The 23,793-nt window shown below is 33.4% G+C and overlaps 3 non-coding genes across 3 annotated transcripts; 1 reads left to right on the top strand and 2 right to left on the bottom strand.

Moving 5' to 3' along the window:
* Nucleotides 1-15,731: 15,731 nt before the first annotated feature.
* Nucleotides 15,732-15,845, bottom strand: Trnal-caa. The gene is made up of 2 exons: nucleotides 15,808-15,845; nucleotides 15,732-15,776 (listed from the first exon to the last, which is right to left on the bottom strand). It is a non-coding gene; the product is annotated as a tRNA-Leu (tRNA).
* Nucleotides 15,846-19,083: 3,238 nt separating this feature from the next.
* Nucleotides 19,084-19,197, top strand: Trnal-caa. The gene is made up of 2 exons: nucleotides 19,084-19,121; nucleotides 19,153-19,197. It is a non-coding gene; the product is annotated as a tRNA-Leu (tRNA).
* A 2,546-nt stretch (nucleotides 19,198-21,743) lies between these two features.
* Nucleotides 21,744-21,857, bottom strand: Trnal-caa. Its single transcript has 2 exons — nucleotides 21,820-21,857; nucleotides 21,744-21,788 (listed from the first exon to the last, which is right to left on the bottom strand). It is a non-coding gene; the product is annotated as a tRNA-Leu (tRNA).
* Between the last annotated feature and the right edge of the window lie 1,936 nt (nucleotides 21,858-23,793).

Genomic DNA, 23,793 nt, shown 5'->3' with positions numbered 1-23,793 from the left:
ATATTTTTTACAGCGAAAGAATACTTTACATGTGCCACCAACCTTGTAAACTACCAACCAAAAATATGATCTTGTTCAGAAGCCTATTTCAAACATTGCTTTATATCATAGTGATATTATAGAGAGCCGAGATGGCCCAATGGTTAGAACGCGTGCATCTTAACCGATGATTTCGTGTTCAAACCCAGGCAAGCACCACTATATATAGGTGCTTAATTTGTGTTTATAATTCATCTCGTGCTCGGCGGTGAAGGAAAACATCGTGAGGAAACCTGCATGTGTCTAATTTCATTAAAATTCTGCCACATGTACATTCCATCAACCCGCATTGGAACAGCGTGGTGGAATATGCAAACCCTCTTCTCAATGGGAGAGGAGGCCTTAACCCAGCGGTGGGAAATTCACACGTTGTTACTTGACTTACTTTTATATCATAGTAGACGATTTTCCTATTGAATTTATTAAGCTTTATTTATTTATAAACGTCAGAAGTTAAAATTACAGACTTACATTGAGATTTTCTCTAATACTATGATATGATGCTAGGCGATAATTCAGAAGGAAGCCAGCCTAACGGGGACTTTCGAGTAAATCAAGAGAACACGCCGACTCAGCATTCGACTCGTGTTAGTTGTGGAACTAACGTTCTAATGGCTTGTAAGGAAATTGTCTTCGAACATCATTCTCCAGACTTGGACTTTATCTTCCAATAAAAATATTATAAAAATAGAACTTGTATTTTTATAATATGTATGTATATGTATATGTATGTATGTGTATGTATGTATATATTTCATTTATGTCTATTATTATATTTTTTTTTCCATATTGATATATATATATATATATTCGTATGTAATATATTTTAGTCAAACTCTTGTACGCCTCCAAACCGCTTCCAATTTTTTTTCAGTCCTATGCCCAAAGGTTGTCTGGAAGAAATTGCTACCGTAGCGATAAGACCGCCTTTGTACATCTACTCAACATGTTACTCATTTACCTTTGTTTTTTATTATTGGTGTACAATAAAGAGTATTTATTATTATTATTACTATTTTTTGTGCATTCTTATTTTAAATAGTTCTTTGGTGTAGACTTTTTTTTATTAATTTTCTCATACACAATGTTGGAATTAATTATAGAGCTGTTAGAGAATATAGTGCTCTCTATGTTAAATTATGGGCATCTTAATAAAATACATTTATCAAATATTATTGTTATAAAGTAAAGTAAAGTAACAGCCTGTAAATTTCCCACTGCTGGGATATGGCCTCCTCTTCCATTAAGGAGAAGGTTAGGAACATATTCCACCACGCTGTGCCAATGCGGGATGGTGGAATGCACATGTGGCAGAATTTCGATGAAATTAGATACATGCAGGTTTCCTCACGATGTTTTCCTTCACCGCCGAGCACGAGATAAATTATAAACACAAATTAAGCACATATATATAGCGGTGCTTGCCTGGGTTTGAACCCGCAATCATCGGTTAAGATGCACGCGTTCTAAACACTGGGCCATCCCAGCTCATATATTATATATTGTTATAAACGTGCAAGTAACTGTCTGTCGCTCTTTCATGACTAAACCAATGAAGCGAATTTGAAGAATTTTGATATGAAGCATACTTGAACTAGAAGGAAGGACATAGGCTACGGTTTTTGCCTAACACATGACCAACCCCTTAAAACGCGAACGAAACCGCGGACGACAACTAGTATAATCTTATTTGTATTATTTTGCTGTCTTTGCTTTAGTAGTCAGACTCACACTTCTTTTAAGCACGAGCATTACTCATTCATATGAGCTATTTCGATTAAATAGATAAATAATTACAGTTAATATTTATCGATTCTATTTTTAAATTTTTAATTTGTGTTCCTGAAATAACTGTCTGGTATTGAAAGTCAGCATGCTGCTGCTGTATTACTGTATACATAAAATAGACTTGCATTATATAAATTCATTTTATTATAATATAGGTTGGCTGGCAAACGGACTTCGGTATGTTCAATCACCGCTATAGCCATTGGTTGTCGAAACTTTTGTAGTTTTTATTAATCATATGTTACGCCGTTTGCTTAGGTGAATTATATTGCTAATCGTATCGAAATATTTCTTATCTAAGTTCATACAAGCACTTTTTAATCGTTATATTATAGTGCTTATCAAATGCTATATCATCATTTTCCTACCCTTATCACAATGTTATTTGGGGTCGGCTCAGCATGTCTTCTCTTTCCATACTTCTCTGTCGGACGTTATCTCACAAGTAACATTCTTTCTAACCATATCGTCTTTCACACAATCCGACTATAGAAACGATGGATGTCGTTTCTTTGGTCGGTTTCCCTCTATATTCATACTCATGAAATGCTATAATGGATTCTTATCTCACGTTAATCTTCGAAGGAAAGATTTTCGTATAAAAATCTTGAAGTTTAGAACAATAAAAAACAAAACAAAGTGAACGTCACGTTTTAATATGACATAATGCGACGTCGTAAAAACTTCGTCGCAATACCTGCCCAACAAACTTAATAGAAGGTCCCTTTAAATTTGTTGGGTAATCAAGTTTTGTTTACAGTGAAAATTTGGTTTACGCGTACTTTATCTAAAGATAAATAAAGTTATTTCATACAAAGATATAAGTAGCTTAACAAAATTAAGTTTCCTTAGTGATTACAGTTTAGTGTGAAATATTCCACCACCAAACTGCAATACTTATTTACTTTCTTGTTCAAGGGGTGAAAAAGCTACATACAAGCAGAATTGACATAACATTTGTGTGTAAAAACGTGTGGTCCTAAGAATTACTACCATTACTCACAGTGCCAATGTCAATGGATAGATTATCATTTATCATCAGGTGGTAGGTAGTCTTATAGGATAGTGACGTCACAGTTAATGCCTTAGTACACATATATAAGAAGTGCATAGAAAATAATCGGGCCCTTAACCCCTCTTTCCCATCCCTCTTTAACTAATACTACCCTAACCTAACCCTTTAAAATTATAGATACGAAATAAGAAAGCATAAGGTTTAGTTAAGAGGGCCCCCTGAATTCAGGGGCCCTGGTGCATTGCACAACCTGGCCCTATGATAGCTACGCCACAGATTTAGAGGATTAATGCTTAATAAATTTAAGATCTAAGCTGTTATATTTGTTGTAGCTTGTTATTGTACTAACTCACTCATCCTTCAAACTGTAATAAAGCAATATAGACTACTGACGTTTAGCAATTGAATAATTGATGAATGGGGTATCAATTCATGTAGTTCTACCACTGGTTACACAGGTTTTTAAATAATACCGTAATAAATACATTATCCGCTTATCATTATATCGCGGTCTATCACTATGTGTGCTTAGATTTTTGAAATTACGCAACGGATTTCGATGCGGTTTTTTTTTAATAGATTGAGTGATTCGCTAGCAAGGTTTTTGTATATAAAACATAGATAATATACTAAAGAATATGCCGATAGTTTAGATATTCTCTACTATATTTAGTATCAGCATTGCACTCGTAGCCGAGTTGGGTCGCTAGTATTATATTAGAATTCAAAGTCAAAAATCTTTATTTAATATTAAAATATTGCTACACTTGGTTATGTAAACTTACTTGGTGGTAGGGCTTTGTGCAAGCCCGCCTGGGTAGGTACCACCCACTCATCAGATATTCTACCGCTAAACAACCGTTCGTAGTATTGTTGTGTTCCGGTTTGAAGGGTGAGTGAGCCAGTGTAACTACAGGCACAGGGGACATAGCATCTTAGTTCCCAAGGTTGATGGCGCATTGACGATATAAGGAATAGTTAATATTTCTTACAGCGTCATTGTCTGTGGGTGATGGTGACCACTTACCATTTCTTCTCCAATTTACGAGCAGTTCTTTTCCAAGCAAGCTTCTGAGATAGGGATAGAAAAAAAGTTGTTTGACCAAACCACAATGTGTTATAAAATTGTAATCGTTTGTTACAAAGTGTGAATGTGAGAAGCACTCGTTATTTATTTAAAATGTCATTCCTTTAATATTACTAGTAAAACGAAAGTGACTTTTTATTGCCGAATTCCCATAATCGCATGGACGATAAAGATTTAATGTAACCGTAAAATGAAGTTAAAATATTATGTGATTCAGTAAAAGTATTTTATTTCTCACGCATCTGGGTCACCACATTTTTATTTGCGGCGATATTTTTATTCTGTCACCTTCGAATCTTTTTCTTTTGAATCGGTTTAACGTTTAATGTACGGATAGCAAAAAAAAATCTAAAAGTCAAAATTTTTTTTCGAATGTTTTATTAACTTTGTTGAGGAATTACATTCAGTATTCGATATTTAGTACTTTTTAATAGTAGATTTATATAGTATATTTATTATGATCAGATGAATATTTACGATATAAAAGTGTAGTACAAAAAATCAAGTCATTATTGCTTCGTTGCTTAATGATAGAATGACAAAATTACCGACAAAAATACCTTCGTAAGTATAAATTAATTTGGTTACTACTAGCCTTATTTGGCTTTGTGCAAGCCCGTCTGGGTAGGTATCACCCACTCATCAGTTATTCTACCCCCAAATAACAGTACTGAGTATTGTTGTGTTCCGGTTTGAAGGGTGAGTGACCCAGTTTAAGGACAGGCACAAGAGACATAACATCTTAGTTTTCAAGGTTGGTGCCGCATTGACGATGTAAGGAATAGTTAATATTTCTTACAGCTTCATTGTTTATTGATGATGGTGACCACTTACCATAAGGTAACCCATATGCTCGCCCGCCAACCTATACCAAAAAGTAAAATTAATTTAATTCATACAAGTTTCTCATGGTGAATTTCTTCAAAATATAAATGGATATGATAGAAGCAAATAAATTTCATAGTGAAATTTGATACGACGATATTGAAATAGTTATGGAGTCAGCTTTTATTTAAAATATACGGCTTTGCACTTTAATTCGCATACTCGCGCGTTCGAGCAAGTGTGCGTCGCCAAGTGTGAACCGCGATAACAGACACACGAGCGCGTTTTGTATAAGGCAACGTGCACATTGCAAACATATTATATTTCGTCGTATAATACCATATTACAAACATATTATATTTTGTCGTATAATACATTTACTATTTTATTGTATAATACATTTACTATTGATTATGTTTTAGTAACGTTTAGTCACTTAACTTTGATAGCTTGGAAGACTGGTAACTACTGGACAAAAAGATGTTAAGAAATAATAGTACTGTTTATAAATATTGGAAATAAGTAAATAAATATTGGACAAAAAAATTACATACATTACCTTACTCGGCCGGGAATCCGGTATACACACTACTAGACCACGGAGGTCCCCAAAAATATTATCATTTCTATTTTCGCCTGGCGCGGGAACATACTGCATTCAAACGGAGAAGTCAACCTTTGTGAAGTATTTTCTGACTGATGAAATAAATTATTTTATTTATTTATTATTATTTATTATATTAAGTCAATTAGCGTATAGGGAGTTATTGTAAGCTACAAAACCTTTCTAAGAACAAACCAAATATTCATTGAAATATATGTAATTAGTTACCTAGTGACTAGTGTGTTCTAAGCTTAAGAAAACAGTAAATTCTGTGTAATGTAGTGTTCAGTAAGAGCCCCGGCTAATTGTTGAGGTTACGCAGCCGATTCACTCACTAATATTCCAAGCTATTAATTTAAAAGGCCAAAGTAATTTATGCCGTAAAGCTATACACGGTCCTATTAGAATCGTTTGAAGTTATGCTATTTTTTTTATATATTAGTTACTAATTCCGACTACGGCATCGTCCACATTTATGGATGTACAATTTTGTAGGAGAAGAATTTATATACTATTCCAATGTAGTATAGTGTAGAGTAGCATAAAAGTAATCTCTAGTCTATCTCGATGTGAAATCTACCAAATTCAGAATATATCTTGATGGCAAACAAGACAAATATACTTTATTGCCTTTAAATATCAAGTCTTCAAGTTTATAGGTATATCCTTCTTCAATGTTTGTGTTCTGGTTCGGTCGTGATCCAATGATAACAACCAAATTCACAATAAACATTATAGTGCAAAAACAGGTATACGTGCAAATAAGTTAAGATGGAGATCCGATGCAGATGAAATTCAGGAGAAAGATCGATACTTTGAAGTGTTTTCTTAGCAAGGGATTTAGAACTGCGGAATGCCAGTAATAATCCCATTTCCTATATCACCAATACGCAAACAACCTTGGAAACTAAGACGTTATCATTTTGCTTGTAGTTATACTGGCTCAATCTCCGCAAAAATCGGCAAAACGACAAACCTAAGTACGTTTCTTTAAAAGTTAACGTGTAAGAACGCCACCTAGCGGCGAGTTATAGAAAAAGGGATGGGATAAAATACATGTAATAATATATGATGTCCTGGTATATTATAACGGTTTCTAAAATTACTCAAATTTAAAATGACTTAACGAAATAAGCCATTTATTTATTTAACAACAATTTCAAGTGAAGCCATTCGAACAATAATTTATAACAAACGTCAGTTGACATATATGTTTAGGAGATTTTAACTAAAAAAAAACTGTGTCCCGGTAAAAAGTTGTTTTCAGAGATGACAGACCAATTTTACAAATTAAATTATCTACTACCCAATATTTCAAAAGAAATATTACATAAACCAATACAGTTTCAAAGCTGAGAGATTGCTGTGTTAAAACATTAAACTCAAGTAAATAACTATTTTGACGAAGGTCGCAAATTTCTTGCTATATTCCTAGATCTGCAAAAAGCGTTTGATACTGTTACGATTCCTATTTTACTTACGCAGCTTGAAAGTAGAGGACGAATGCTGTTTGAAAGTTATTTAATTAAACGAAAACGGTATGTCCGTGTCATAAATAATGTTAACGACATGGATTTTATCTCATATGGGGTACCTCAGGGAAGTACGATTGGACCCACAATGTTTCTCAGATATATTAATGATCTACGTTATACTATGTGGTGAAGATATGCAATTGTACATATATTACATTGTTATATTTCATAAGGAGAATGTGCAATACATAAGTGCATAACAGCTTGGCTGGAGGATAATTTACTTTTAATCAATAAGCTAAAACTAAATATATTTGTTTTATCTAAACCGATATGCTTTATGAAAGCCACTTGACCATGTAATTAGTAAGCAAAGGCACAACGAAACAATCATGCCTCGAGTTGACAATTAATTTAATTTCTAATACTATGAAGATACCTATCTAACTTTTTTATTAAAGAAGTTTTATTAAGTTTTAAACAGGTTGTCCAAAAGAAACAATCACTTTGCTTCTTTTAGACAACTTAATAAAATTGTAAACCCGCAACAATCTTAGAATAAAATAAAATAGGACAGACACACACAAATAAACATAACACACATGATTATGAATGTGTGAAATATGTGTTTATTAATTATTTTTTTTGTTTTGTGCCAAAGACTTGTAGTAATTTAAGAGAAGGTATTCATGGTTTTATAATGACAGTTAATTAGTTAAAACGCCAGAGTTACATTGTTCTGTGTATAACTATTTTTTAATTAATTTAAAAATAATGATCCTAGACACACCATGATCCATTTATCTTTTCTTGATGTGGTAAAATTTGTTTGTTGGTGTTTAAGGTAATCTCGTAAATGAATAATCTCCTTCTTAAAGAAATTTCTCAGGTAAAAAGCTACATTCCGGAGTGCTATAAACACAAATTATATTTGCGATTATACATGCGAACCCAGGGCGGGTCGCTAGTATATATAAAAAGTAGGTTTTATGTCTGTTCAAAAATGTAAACAGATACACCCTCATGTCCAAATTCTCCGCCATTTGTCGCAGATTTAATTTTCAACCCCTCAAAAGTGAATCATACAATTACATGGCGTATTACGCATTCGTGATTTAATGAAGGGACGCTGTTATTGTGCATCTGTGGGTTTTATTAAAGGGGGCGAGGTTGATATCGGTGTAGGGGAATCACTAAGTCCCTTGCCATCAGCATTTCTTTTGTAGTAATCAGTAGTAAGATTAAGCGTATGTTACCTCTTGTGCTATTCTGGACGAAAGTGCGTATTAAAACTGACTTACGGTGATACGCGATTTTGATTAGATTATCCTTTAAATGTTATGTTTTTATAGTCAAAATCACAAATCGTTTCTTTAATTATAAGCTCTGTTGTTCTCGGTTAAGCCTTGTTTTATATCTGTACTTGCAAATGTAAAAAACAAAAAAAAACCGTTATTTTCTTTTAAATAAAGTACCTAGTAATATCTAGTAAACACGTGGTTTTTGCATTTTATAATTAGGTAGGCTGTCTGACGATTGGTCCACTTGATAGTTAGTGAATTAAGTAGGTGCATGTCAAGTTGAATTGCTTGACCAGGTAGTCAATAATTCTACCTGACTCGTACAACGTGTTAGCGAGTAACCCTTGCCACTAACATGATTCTATGCCTTAGGATTACATAATAAATTATATCATATTATTATTACATTTAATTATTATAAACGAAACTATTTATTTTAGATTAATAAATATGTTAGATATAGTACTAGCTGTGCCCGCGACCTTATAAAACTTATACCCCTTTGAATATAACAAAAGAATTATTATTGTAGCCTAAGTTACTCCCTATTATATCAGTTATCTGCTAGTGAAAGTCCCGCCAAAATCCAGCCAACGTTCAGCCGTTCCAGAGATTAGCCAACAAACAGACAGACCGAAAAAATTGTAAAAAATGATATTTTGGTGTATGTGTAGTACATACATAGCATGAGTAAAAAAGGGCTATTTTGATATTACAAACAGGCACTCCAATTTTATTATATATATAGCACTGCACTTATGCGACGCCGGGACGGGTCGCTAGTATCACACAAACCTTTCAACTGAATACTTCTTTTACGATAAAAAAATCTCTATATATCTTCTCAAGATCTCCTTTCCAATAGTGTGTGAATTAATAAATATAAAAAGTAACAACTGGTTTATTCCAAGTAACCGTGAGATACTGTAATATCTTTCCATTCTCAAACTTTCTAAACGAACTGTGAAATATGTCTATTGGAACCCTTTTTATTGTCGTATCCCAAGGGACGATCTAAAGATTTCCTCGTATATGTGCATACGTTTTTGAAATACAGATATTTGTATCTCTCAAGTCTATTTTATGTTGTGTAACTTCAATATGTTTTTGTAATAAAGAATGTATGGGTAAAAATATAAATGAGATTATTCAACGCAATTGTTTTCAAAGAGAAAATATTCTACAGCGAATCTAAATTTACCACTTCTATGATTTTTTATGATTTATAAATAAAACCGAGTGCAGTTTTTATATTTTTTTAGTAATTTAAGTTCTATACTAAGGCCAATGTAAGTCGTCTGTCTGATACGCCTTTACGGTTAAAGTACTGAAACGAATTTTATGAAAATTTGCTATAAATAAGAGGTAAACCTTAAGGAAGAATGTAAAGTAGTGATCATTTTTGCATATATATGTACATGACGCATCTTTCATCTGATTGAGTCAATTATGTACTTATCTAAAGATAGGTAGGTAACAGATATGTTATATCCATACTGAACAACAGAAAAAAGTGTGCCGCGCCGGGGACCGTTTATTTTAGTTTATTTTTACATTTCGTTAAAAGTAAAAAGGATAGCTTGATAAAAACAATAAGTAAAAGGGATAACTAGATGTTTTAATTACGCAAAACGTATTACTACGTAATTATGATGTATTATAACGTATTTACGTAAAACGACTAAAGGCAAACGTCCCAATTAGGACGTTTTCTAGTCTTCACTTTTTGCGCGTTAATAACATATCTATTTACTAAAACATTATTGCTGTGTACCATCAATGTTTTATAGGCTATCGAAATGAATCATTATAATCACGGAATTTAATTGTATCCTATAAATAGTGATTATAACTCAACAGATCGCATTTTCTAGAATATTCTCGTCTGTTCGTGAAGGTTTTTGAACATTGTAATATTGTTAGATGAAGTTTCTAAAACTTTTCACGAACAAAATCCGCTGCAAAACTTTTGAAAGGTGTTAAATTATTTTATCATTAATTGGTCTATTTTTGGAACAATTTAAAATTAAATTGCTTTTATCTTATTTATATCTACTATTATATTATTAGAATACGTTGACTTTGAATTTGTTGAGACAAATAGTTAGTTTAGTTTAACTTTTGATGAGTCGTTTGATCATGTTTCTATATTAGTTCGATTTTGTTATATATAGTGTTATCATATCACATATATATTTTGAATGTAATCTATAGTATATTTAAAGCTTATTTATATTTATTTAACAGTGTTATAGATAGGTAGGCTGATGGTAAGTAGCGACGACCGCAGCTCTCTTGCACGTTTTGGATAATTTTATCAAACATGTGTCCACCAACAAGTATCGAATCAGCATGGTGGAATAAACATAAAACTATCAACACAGCAAGCAAGACCTGAGCCCAACAGTGGGATATTCGTGGCTCATACATTTCTATTTCGAAACTCGAACGAGTGTGGTTCCTATCTCAATATTCCTATCAAAGTCACGTTTTACGCACTTCACGAAAAAGTTATTTGAATAATGATGCGTCTTTCAAACTTGTAAACTTTTTTCATTGTGTTTTTATCCCTTTTACGTCCCTACCAAAGAAAATTTAGCTGAATTCAATCTCTTTCATAAGATTAGTAATAAATAAATTTCGATTCACTTCTTTGTAATATAATATTATACATATCTTTGCTTCTTGTCTTTTGCTTCTATACAAAATTAAAAATAATACATATCTTTGTTTTAATAAACAATTAATCTAGCTATAATTGAGGAAGTGTTCTGAACACAATACTATTGTTGCACTTATAAATGCTATAATATATCATAATTAATAAGCTAATTCAGCTATAATATAGTAAATAGCTTATCATAGTCTTCTCCAAGATACAGTCTTTCACCAACATGCGATAGCGTTTTTATTTGTCTAATTTCGGCATTCAATGACATTTTGCCATCTCTTCTCAAAAATCAAAATCAAAATAAACTTTATGTCAGTGGGCTTTTACAAGCACTTTTGATTCGTCATTTAACAATTAAGTGAAGCTACCACCAGTTCGGAAAGTAGATTCTACCGAGAAGAACCGGCAACTCAGTAGTCACTCTTTTTCAACACGTAAAAAATACAATATTAGTTAAATACAATTATATATGTATGTAATGTATCTTGCCTGGAAGTAAACAGGTATTAATTCCAAGCTTTTTTTATCATCTACAAAATCTTGTATCGAATAATATGCCTTTTTTACCAATGTATTTTTTATAAACGATTTGAATTTACGAAACGGCAAAGTTAAAAATGTCTGCGGAATTTTATTATAGAAACGGACACCTTGTACCAAGAAAGATTTATTGACTTTGCGGAGACAAACTAATCATTGGTCCACCTGGAGTAGAGAGGAAACTTGGAATAGAGCGATTGGTTTATTTAATTGCAATCTACATCCTAAGATTTCTCTGCTTCAATGATCGTCTTCAACTCACGTGATCTCTCATTGAGCATCAGTGCCACAATAGTCTGTTAATTTTGCAAGCTATCCAGTTCTTCACCAAATATATTGCAGTCATAATTCTTTAAAATAATTTTAATTCCCATCTACGTTTCGGTACCGTATGTTATAGTAGGTATGGATTAACATTGGTTTCCTGGAAACGAGAACGGGCCCTTGTGTGGGAAGCTACATGCGTTAACACGTTGGCCCCATCTCATATCCGAGAAACAATGTTAAGAGCCGGTGCCGCTGCGGAAAAAGCTGAAGCCAAAAAAAAAAAGAACTTAATATTCGAGTATTATAATATCAAATTACTTTTTTGTTCCATTTACTGTCGAAACGCTTGGCCCTTGGAATAGTGGTGCAAAAAGCACTCACTTCACTTCACCAAAAGTATAACACCTCGCCTCATTGCCTCCACTAGTGACAGGAGTTCAGTTGTGTGGAGGGCTGGTTCGTTTTTTGCCCAGAGGATCGGAATTGCGATGCAACGGGGAAATGCTGCTAGTATTCTTGCCACCATTCCACGCGGTCAAGATTTAGATTTATATATTTAAGCATTTAATGTTATTAACTCTTATATTATTAAATTATACTTTTCTTGTAGGTAATAAAATCAGGCAGTATAATAAATAACCATTATTACGTCATCTAAAGAGGAATTACTTAGGATGTTTTATAACAGATCTAAAAAAAGCAAACGACATTAAAACATTCATCATTTCCAACGTACAAATATATTCGTTAAACCAAAACCTTTACATAAATTTCGTTTTCCGAACAACACCTATGAATATATTTGCCACTTGCAAAGGCTTGCTGATATCCCTTCACATAGAATTACACGGTCGGCGGAGTCCGGACAGGCCACACCTGACGTATCTATGTCACACTTGCGCCATGTCGAAACTACACCGAGAAGTCGAATGTTTGTAAAGCTGGATACGGCATTTTATATTTTTTCGATCCTAATTTTTTTTAAGAGTAACATGCAGTTAATTATCAAGACAAATTTTCATCCAAAAGATGCACGTGCACACGATATTTCCCTTTCACCGCTTAGGATAAGATGAGTTACTTAATATAAAAACTAGATAGTACTTGCTGGGGTTGGAACAAGCAGTTCTTATTTTGATATTGAGATATATAAGTAATCCTTTCAATTAATATACAAACAACAGTAAGTAACGGTAAAATGATAAGAAACTAAATGAAAGCAATGTTTATTCGAATAAGAGTTTTTCTCATTATGGAAAAATTACTATTTGTTTAAGGAGTACATACATTCAATAAGCACAATGGCGATTTGTAAAGGAAAAAGAATTTTGGAGAGTAACTTATACCAGAAAAAAGGGTATTACTTACTAAATATAGCTGAATCAAGTCTGATCCTTTTTTTCTCAGTGGAAAAATACGTTACGCGCTTACCCCACGTGATGGAAAATGGTTTCTACTCTCCAGTGCCCTGGAAGCCGAGTGCACCCAGGTCCACCGGGTTTACCCACTAAAAAACCCTCTCAGTCTTTTCGGTTTGCGCCACGAGATCACTACCGTGACGCCCTGACATTCGGTCCACCTGTGCGGGCGTTCAACACCTAGGGGGCATTCCCGGGGTACTGAGACCCCGCTGGTCCCTGCGGCGTCAATTAAGGCAAGGGCTCGTAGCGCTTCTTTCTCCTCCCCGGTCGTTTTCGGCGGAGCGGGTTTGTAGCGGCATCCTCTTCCCTCTCCCACTCCGCGGCTTCCTTCCGTGTTATCACGTCTTCGCAGAAGGAGCGCATCTCCGACCAGCACATCTCAGTGCCGAGCATTTCGTTGACGATGTTCGACAGTGAGAGGTCTCCGCCCACAGACACCGCCAAGGAGTGCATCTGGGGCCCACACACGGCACACTCACTTAGAGTGTGCTGCGCCCTGTCTACTGGCGCACCACACTCATCGCAGGGGGTGACACTTCCCGCCGCGCTATTCCGTGCAGCCTCTTACCAAAGCATCCGTTCCCGGTAAGTACCTGTGTCATCCTGAAGGTGAAGTCCAGTGAGTCAAGTGGAGACGTATCGGATCAGGGCTGACCCTAGCCCAAGTAAATATAATTGCGGTGGTATCCGCGACTACCCGAGTAGAGAAGAACAAGTAAGGACGTAATCCTCGAGGCCCTTACCTACACTGACTTTTAGTTCAGTCAGTCAGTTTACTAATCATATATTACATCTTTATTAAAGAACACATTCGATTTCGATAAAGTATCTCATTGAGTTTACTGAGTCCAGATTACCTTTGTCACATACGGCGCAAGTCAAAAATACATCATGAAGTGTAAATGTTTTAAAAAAGGAGACGGTATACTTAATCCGTAGGATAAATAAATCCACAAAACATAAGCTCTTAATCTCAGTTGGATGGTGATTGGTTGTGTTTCCTTGTTTATTTTCGTGGAGATTAGACGTCTTCGTAAAATAAATTGCTATAACAGAGATATTGTGGTGTACTGGATTACTGATACACGTGTACTTTATATAGGTACAGGGTAACGTGATCCAAAAAAACACTTTGTTTTCAACCGTAGTTTCGTTTGACATTTTTACGGTTACGCGATAAAACAAAACGAGCCAAAATGGCAATTCTATCTTTTCAAAGTGGATCTTAATTTATTTCAAGGTCAACCAAACGTTCCGCGAACATTTAAACTTTGCCGCTGCGTAAGTTCAAATCATTTGCAAAAAATATATTGGTAAAAAAGGCATATTATTTGATACGAGATTTCATAGATGATAAAAAAGAGGTAATACCTGTTGACTTCCAGGCAGGATATATTACATACATATGAAATTGTATATAACTAATGTGACTGTATTTTTTAAATGTTGAAAAAGTGTAACTACTGAATTTCTTGCCGGTTCTTCTCGGTAGAATCTACTTTCCGAACCGGGGGTAGCTTCACATAATTGATAAATTACGATTCAAAAGTGCTTGTAAAAGCCTACTTGAATAAAGTTTATTTTGTTAGCGTGATTCAAAAAATGGTTTTTAAACAAAATGTCTTTACGAAAATATGTATTTCAATTTAACGGCTTAACATAGATAATAAATAAATATTCGCACTAGATTTCACAACTTTGCACGGTCTTATATACTTGGTGTATACTAACAAGACCAACGCTAATTCAAGTGTACTCTCTATTCCATTACACATAGGATGGGATGGTAAGCCCGATGCGACCGGACGCACAAGCAGAAGCACTGCAACGCTTGGCATTTCATTCGAGATACGAAAGTATAAACACTTGTATCACTATTTTATTTGTATTATCCTTATTATATATAATTTTATTAACATAAGAATTAACAACATTAAATGCTTAAATATATATATACAAATATGAACTAAAACTAGTTACTGTATAAATTTTGACCGCGTGGAATGGTGGCAAGAATGCTAGCAGCATTTCCCCAATGAATCGCAATTCCGATCCTCTGGGCAAAAAACGAACCAGCCCTCCTGTCACCAGTGGAGGCAATGAGGCGAGGTGTTATACTTTTTATGAAGCTTTTGTTTCCTTTTATGCAATTTAAATAACATAATAGTATTACACTTAAGTTAAAAATTTTAATGAAATGATTATCAGATTAAGATATTTATTTGTATACAATTTTATTCCAGGAATTGCAAATGAGAAAACGTGTTGATAATAAATATAAAAAGATTAAAACCAATTAGTTCGATTCACTGTACCTTAAAACTATTTAAATGAATAACAAAAGTAAAATGGAAAATATGTTAGATGCAGAAGTATTTAAACTATCTAGGAAGTATTTCAGCTACCTAGTTGTAGTACCTAGAAATCGTGCTAATAGCTTAATTAAAATTACCTGCTCCATTATTTTTACGCTCTGGAATAGATAGTCTATGCAAAATAAACTTACCTAATACAAAACGTACAATGCAGTTTATAATGTAAAATGCATTTTAGTTTTTTAGTTTCGATATCCCTTCAAAATTAATTAAATTGAATAATATTTACCTTTAATAATTAATTTCAGTTCAAAATAATTAGCTACAATTGTTTACGAAGTATTTACCAATAATATAACGCTAGAAATTATTTAAAAAAGTTTTGTCAGAAGTGGGATTCGAACCCACGCCCTCAGAGAGGACCAGAACAGCTCACACCCGCTAAGCGGGCAAGGAAACCTTGAGTCTGGCGCCTTAGACCGCTCGGCCATCCTGACTGATGACAACTATTGCGAAATAACTAGTATCTATAAAAAAAATTGTTTAAGAATATAATTATGGTTTTGAGAATTTATATTCTATACAATTAAAGTAACTTTTATACTGTATATTATAAATTATGCAATATGCTAAGTGCCAAGACCAACAGTTTAATAGTTAGTGAAACTCTACTGTGACTACTCAGTAATTACAAACTAAACGAAATATATTGGCTCAACAAATTACAACATTATAGTCCTAATTCATTACAGATTAAGATCTAAAATAGTATAAAGTAGAGGTGATGAATATCGTTTTAGTTACTAAGTAATCTTTATTAGCATATTTGATGATGTACTGATCGATTTGGCCATGGCGGCTATTCTTAATGGAGACTAGCCAAACGCTTAGTATATGCTTGAAACAAAGGAGGGATGAAGACAAACTGAATGTGATAAAACTAGAGTATCTTTATGCACTTTCATAGTCTAACGAGAAGGCAATCTCAACGGGATCAGATGCAGGACCAACACCGGAGGATGTGCTATCTGAGGCGCGAGTCCGACAATGCCATCTGGATAACAGTTGCCAATTATGTTCTGAGATTGTCGTGACAGGAAAAGCTATTAACTATTTTTACAAAAGTTTTACTCAAGGGTTTGACCTTATTCAATGAAATTGTCCCAACTTAAAAAATCTTGAGGAAACCTGCATGTGTCTAATTTAAATAAAATAAAATTCTCATACGTATTCACCATAGGAGGCCTTAGTCAGACAGTGGGACATTACCACGCTGTTACTCTACTTAACCTTTAAGGAAATATTTAGTATATATTTGTGCCTCCTCCATTAAATTATTACAAGTATTACTATTGAATGTTACGCCTATATGATGTGGTGTTGAAGTGAGAACTACACGTCGAATATTACCATGCAAGTGTGACGCGTTAGTCGAAATTAGTTATTCATATAATTTTGTGGAAGATATCATATGACTAAGCCGATCCAACATTAGTTTAGTGATCTGATATTTTAATGCTGTGATTATATTGGTTCACTTATTTTAGGTATGAGATCAAAAAGTAGTAGAGCTTATTTATTATAATTGATAAAAATATACAACCTTTTTTATCTAACCTCATTACATTCATAGTATTTCCTTTTTTAGAATCTATTATGATTTCGTTTTCACCGTTCTTAAGAAAGTGGGACGTCAATCCGAAAAGCCCAAAGCTCTTCTTATGACCGAAAACTTTTATTGGATACATTCCCTCTGAGATTAATGTTATTACAATAAACGCGGACAAAGTTTTATTTCCAGATTTGACCTTGAAAGTGAAATGTTTGTCATATCTAATTATCATATTTTTTTCCTGAGTAAAAATATTAGGAAAACAGCACGGAATTCGACATTTTCGTCTACAAGTGTTATTTCTTTTATTTTATAAGTAGTAAAATTAATACATTAAAGTCACGATAGCGACAGGTATTTTTCTCTAGTACAGTTAACTTTACGAATTTGTGAGATAGGGAAGTGTGAAGGAAGAAGACATGCTGCGCCGACCCCAAGTAAATTGGGATAAGGGCACGATGTTGATGAGTTTACATTACGAATGTACTTAATCGTGACAAACCATTACACTTGTGTTATCTGTGGTGGTGGTGGATTGTGGTTGCTGAAATTAAACACTACGTACGTCATTTCCGTGTAACAAATGCTGATTGGTACCTTACCAAACGGGCACCGTGAAGACGTCTTTATTAAGTAGTAAATATATTTCTGCTGTTTAAGTCTTTCAGATACCGTTAAGTATTATAAATAATGTACATCCAAATTCATGTTATTATTAGACTTTTTTTTATTTACGGAATAACCTAAAACAAAAATATTTCATACAAGTTATCTGAACAACAACAACGACAGCAAATGTTGTAAATTCCCACTGCTGGTATAAGGCCTCCTCTCCCTTTGAGGAGAAGGTTTGGGACATATTCCACCACGCTGTTCCAATGCGGGTTGGTGGAATACACATGTGGTAGAATTTCTATGAAATTTGTCACATGCAGGTTTCTTCACGATGTTTTCCTTCACCGCTGAGCACGAGAAGAATTATAAAGACAAATTATGCACATGAAACGGAGGTGCTTGTCTGAACATTTTTCTTTATTCTAGGATTAGAATTCATAACATTATGTTTTGGAAGGTAAAATAAATGTAAGATCTTGAAATTATAACGATACGAATCTCGACTGTCCCAGAAAATGTTGAGAAGGAACATTTATTTAAATGTTGATGATGATGAAATGATTTGCTTTAGATGGTTAGAGGTAGTTTTTTTTAATGTATTTTAAGAAAATAGTTTGTTTATCATGGAATAATTTCTTCTACCTTTTATTTTAGATGTGTTAAGCTGATATAATATGTTAAATTTCATATGAAACATAAATGGCAAATATTTTTCTACTAAAAATATTTTAATAAAGGTTTATATAGTTGATGCATTTCCAACAACACTATTTCAAAGTTTAAAATACGTTCATACTGAAAAATGAAAATAGCGTTTCTATCAATTTTTATTACATTAATTTGTCAACGGTCTGCCGGTCAAGCGCTGATTGACGAATTTTTGGTGTAGTTAGATAAAATTGGTATGGTCTATGCTCGGAGAGAAGAATCGATGGTATTTGATTTTCAGGATTTGAATTTTTTTGAATTTAGAATATCAAGCGTGAATGGAATCTTTATTGAATCCATCATTCACGCACGTTACGCACACATACACATTCGTACACACTAATACATTTTCCTATTTATATTTTCCTTTTCATTCCAAACTCCATATTTATTTTATATGAGCACTCTCGTACTTCTGTTTAATTTCACTTATACTAAAAAGGATACCCTTTTAAATGTTATTGTTGAATATTTCTGTAAATAAGTAATTTCGTTTAAAATTAGAACAGTTACCGTAGGCGACCGTACTCATAAATTTTTACATTGCTAATATTTATATAATAATATGTAATAAACAAGATTAAAGATTTCTACACAAGTTCTACAGGTGTGATTTATATCTGTCCTGGTTTTGTTGAATTGATGTAATGCTGTATTAAAGGCAGAGTGAAACTTGCATTCTAGTGCTTAAGCTGGACGTAATAAAGACGATAGTAAGTATTGTGTCCTCAATGCACTTATGCTTTTAATTCTATATATAATTTATTTAGTTACTGATAATTTTGCAATAGTAGTCATCAGTCAGGATGGCCGAGCGGTCTAAGGCGCCAGACTCAAGGTATCCTTGCCCGCTAAGCGGGTGTGAGCTATTCTGGTCCTCTCTGAGGATGTGGGTTCGAATCCCACTTCTGACAGATATTTTTTTTTTATCTAAAAAATTAAACTTATTGTGTTTAGTAATCGGAATATTTTTTTTTTTCTATGTATAAGTATGCAAGAGAAGAAAAAATCCAAAAAAACGATTTGTCGAATTATTTAAAAAAAAAACTTTACTATTACTCTTATGTACTTACTGAGTTATTTATTTGTATAGTTCACACCTTAGAAGCATAAAGAATTAATAAATAAACTATAAGTAAATTGAAAAGTTAAAGCATTATCTTAAATCTATAAATATTTAAGTATTTAGTAGACTATGTACCATGTGTTACCAATTAGATAATAACGATGCAAAAGAAGGACCACATATATATATCAATCAAATATAATATATTTATACAATATGTAAGCTTAAAGGCATCAAACGAGGAGCGTTTTTGTGACGCCAAGGCCTTTGGGACCCCCTATATAATACGTTCCGTTTCGCTTCGTGGTAAATAGTGGTCGGTGAAAATGTAAAATTTGTTAATTAGAAAGTTAAATGGATTTTGTGACATCGGTACTCTAGGGCTTTCAGTAAGGTCGAGAAGAGTTAGGGGCAGTGCATGCATTTGGAAATTTAAACATGGGGTCAAAACACGTTTCACCTTCCATTACATCTTATGAAGCTTAGAATTTTTGTGGAGAGAGAATGCTAACCGTTTGACAATTATAGCCAGTGGTGTATTTTTTTTTAATCTTGTTTATTTTATAAGTCATAAATCAAGTGATTAAGTCGATTTAAAATTAATAACAATACTTCTTATACTCTAGGTGTTACGTTTAGATCCTATATATAGAGTCTATGATGAAACTTACAAATCTACCACTATGTTCTGCAGTGAAACCTAAACTTAAGATTTGATGGAGAGAGAATAGAAAGCCAGTGCTGTATTCTTTGATAATTTATAATGGAAACAAGTAAAATAGTTAAGACTTTATAATGTTATAAAGAACATATACATACATCGGCTAGTAATGTTCACAGATTAAAAATAAGAAAATAACTTGACATGACAGATATCGCATGTCAAATGGAATGGAATGTACGAAATTTAAATATTACAACAGTTTTTATAAAGCGGTGCGCCAAAACCTGCTAAGGTAAGATGGTCTTACTCACGAGTGGATTTAAATCGTTATCTTATAATATTTTTGACGTTTATTAATTAGTTTTTATAAAAGTATCATTTATAAATATTATGTTCATACCGGTAGGGCCTGATTTTTCCTAATACAACGTCGTGCAAGTTTTATCTATTTAGGTACATTAAATCTTGCTGAGTTTTCAGATATTTATGCATCAAAGTTCTTTCGTAATTAATAATTAATAATCGTTACGCCCTTTACTCAATCTGTTTTTATTACATGCCTGTTAAGTTCCCACTGCCGGGTTAATGCCTCCTCTCCTTTTAAGGAGAAGGTTAGGAGAGTATTTCACCACGCTGCTAAATTGCGAGTTGGTGGATTCATATGAGAAAAAATTTCGTTGAAATAAGAACAAATAAAATCAAAATAAGCTTTATTCAAGTGGGCTTTTACAAGCACTTTTGAATCGTCATTTAACAATTAAGTGAAGCTACCACCGGTTCGGAAAGTAGATTCTACCGAGAAGAACCGGCAAGAAACTCAGTAGTTACTCTTTATCAACATTTTAAAAAATACAGTCATGTTAGTTAATACAATTATTTAAATTATTATATCTGGAATTCAACAGGTATTAATTCCACGCCTTTTTATCATCTACAAAATCTTGTATCGAATAACACGCCTTTTTTACCAATGTATTTTTTATAAACGATTTGAATTTATGAGACGGCAAAGTTAAAAATGTCTGCGGAATTTTATTAAGACACGTGGAGGTTTCCTCGCGATGTTTTCTTTCACTGCTGTGTCCGAAATGATTTATAAACATAAATTAAGCTCGTGAAAACTTAGTGGTGCTGACCAACCATCGGGTTATCTCGGATAATATTTTAACTTATTTTTACACATGGGAATTACATGGATAGCAATTTTATTTCCGGTCATTTAATTATTCTTAAACATTGTTAATTTATCATTGCGTCTGCTATTTAATACAGAAAATTAACATTATAATAGGTATGTTATAAAAGCAACTTCGTATAAACCGTATGTCCCACAACAACTCTTGTTGTTGTTTAAGAAAGTTCTGGAAAGGTTGTTGGAAGGTTAAGGAACTTAAAGGTTAGTGGGCTTAGTTATTGGTTATGTATCAATGGACCACTGACTTTTGTAACTGAGATGGTATTATAACCTGTGCACCTGTAGAACAAATAATACAATATAATAATATTTTGGCTTGGTGGTAGAATATATTATGAAGAGAAAACGGTAAAGTATATGATGAGGAGTATGGTGATGTGATATGAGGTGATGTAATCTGTGGTACTCTATCAACAAGGAAATATTTTTTAACTAAAAAAAAAATGGACTTTGCAAACAAAATATTTTAACTATAATATTTTTATACTTTTTAACGCAAATCCAGCAAAAAAGATTTGAAAATAAAAAAAATATTTGTCAGAAGTGGGATTCGAACCCACGCCCTCATAGAGGACCAGAACAGCTCACACCCGCTTGGCGGGCAAGGAAACCTTGAGTCTGGCGCCTTAGACCGCTCGGCCATCCTGACTGATGACAACGTTGACGAAATTACTCATTATATATTTAAACCGATATGTTTCAATAATCTATAATTATCTGACACAAAGCCAAGCATTTATGTTTATTTCAGTTTTTTATTAAAATTGGAAAATGATCTTTGTATTACGTCACAAATAATTTGTCTTTCTTTTGTTTATATATATAACGCAATGCGGCCCGACTCTGTACACCTTAAATAAGATTTAACTATGAGAACGATTTACGGTGAAAAAAAAAATCTATAACCCGATCGTAGCGCCATCTGTCGGGTCTTATTAAAACTATTCAGGGACATACAAAAACACAAATAGTATCATCATCAGGTATGTAAACATCTATACCCCTACGAAGACGCGTACCCTCCACATTTAATGATAATTAACATAATTTACATATGTATATTGTACGTTTTCTGCTGTCCTTACTCACGCACACATCTTCGAAGCGCGCGCATCGCTCACTCACACTAATGCACTCACATTAGTGGTACATGGAGGGTAGCGCTATCGTAAATAAATAAATTAATATAGAAGAATTACATTTGTAATCTTTAAAGATACTATTTTAGAGTAAGATAGAAATATATTTGATAAATAAAAAAATCGATAAGTTATTTTGTTTTATTACGTATAACTTGACCTTTCTTAATATATTTTTAGTTTACATATAATTACAACTGTATGTAATTATCGATATAATATTAAGAAACACTTATAATCTTTTCGACGGTTAATAACAATACTGTTTGCTTTGTGGTAGCTTCACTTAATTGTAAAATGACGATTGAAAAGTGCTTGTAAAAGCCTACTTGAATAAAGTTTATTTTGATTTGATTTGTAATAAGGTATATATTTCTTTGTCAATGTTAAACCTTTTAATTATTGATAGACTTTAATATAGGACTCATACATATGACTTTTGATGTAATTATGACGCAAGTAAAATTGTATTCGAAACCGATGATTGACACGACAGCCTAGTACGTTCCATACAATAGTTCAACATACTTAGCTATATTGCCAAACAAATCTAGGCTAAGATCGGTTTACCAACTTGGTGGTAGGGCTTTGTGCGAGCCCGTCTGGGTAGGTACCACCCACTCATCAGTTATTCTACCGCCAAATAACAGTAGTCAGTATTGTTGTGTTCCGGTTTGAAGGGTGAGTGAGCCAGTGTAACTACAGGCACAAGGGACATAACATCTTAGTTCCCAAGGTTAGTGGCGCAGTGACGATGTAAGGAATAGTTAATATTTCTCACAGCGTCATTGTCTATGGGTGATGGTGACCACTTACAATCTGGTGGCCCATATGCTCGTCCGCCAACCTATAACATAAAAAAAAAAAACCAAAAGTCAGTCGGAGAGAGAGAGAAGCGTAGTGGTTAGAACACGTCTATCTTAGCCTAGGGTAGCAGATTTACATACGGTTAAGTACCACTTAATTTGCATGTGCGTAGTTCGTGTTGTGATCGACGGTCGAGGAAATCAGCATGTATCCACTACAGTTTGAGTCCCAGGAAAAACATAGGCTACTTTGTTTCATTCGACCCCACGAGGGAGTAGATTGAGGTGTCGGTTTTTATGCTATAAGTAAAGTTTGATAATTTTTTGTTCAGCTTGTCATTTAAAAAGAGATACAGTCAAACCTACCGCACTGAGATAGGCATAAAATAATTTCAACAGCAGTTCTCTCACTAAAACTGTCGAAAAATTTTATCAACTAAATAATTAAAAATCATTATCATTTTTTTAATTAAGAAAAATAACAACTTTTTAATAAATTATATGTTAATTTTAATATTATATTATGTAAGTGTATGTGCTTATCTGTGTGTTTTTATGATCGTGTGAATATATATGTACATAAGTATTGCAGAATGATTATTATTTATTTACTGAATGTAAATAGGTATTCACATTTGAA

Source organism: Vanessa cardui, chromosome 22, assembly GCF_905220365.1.
Source record: "Vanessa cardui chromosome 22, ilVanCard2.1, whole genome shotgun sequence".
NCBI lineage: Eukaryota > Metazoa > Arthropoda > Insecta > Lepidoptera > Nymphalidae > Vanessa > Vanessa cardui.
The sequence above is the reverse complement of the archived record's forward strand: the minus strand, read 5'-3'. Positions and strand labels throughout refer to the sequence as shown.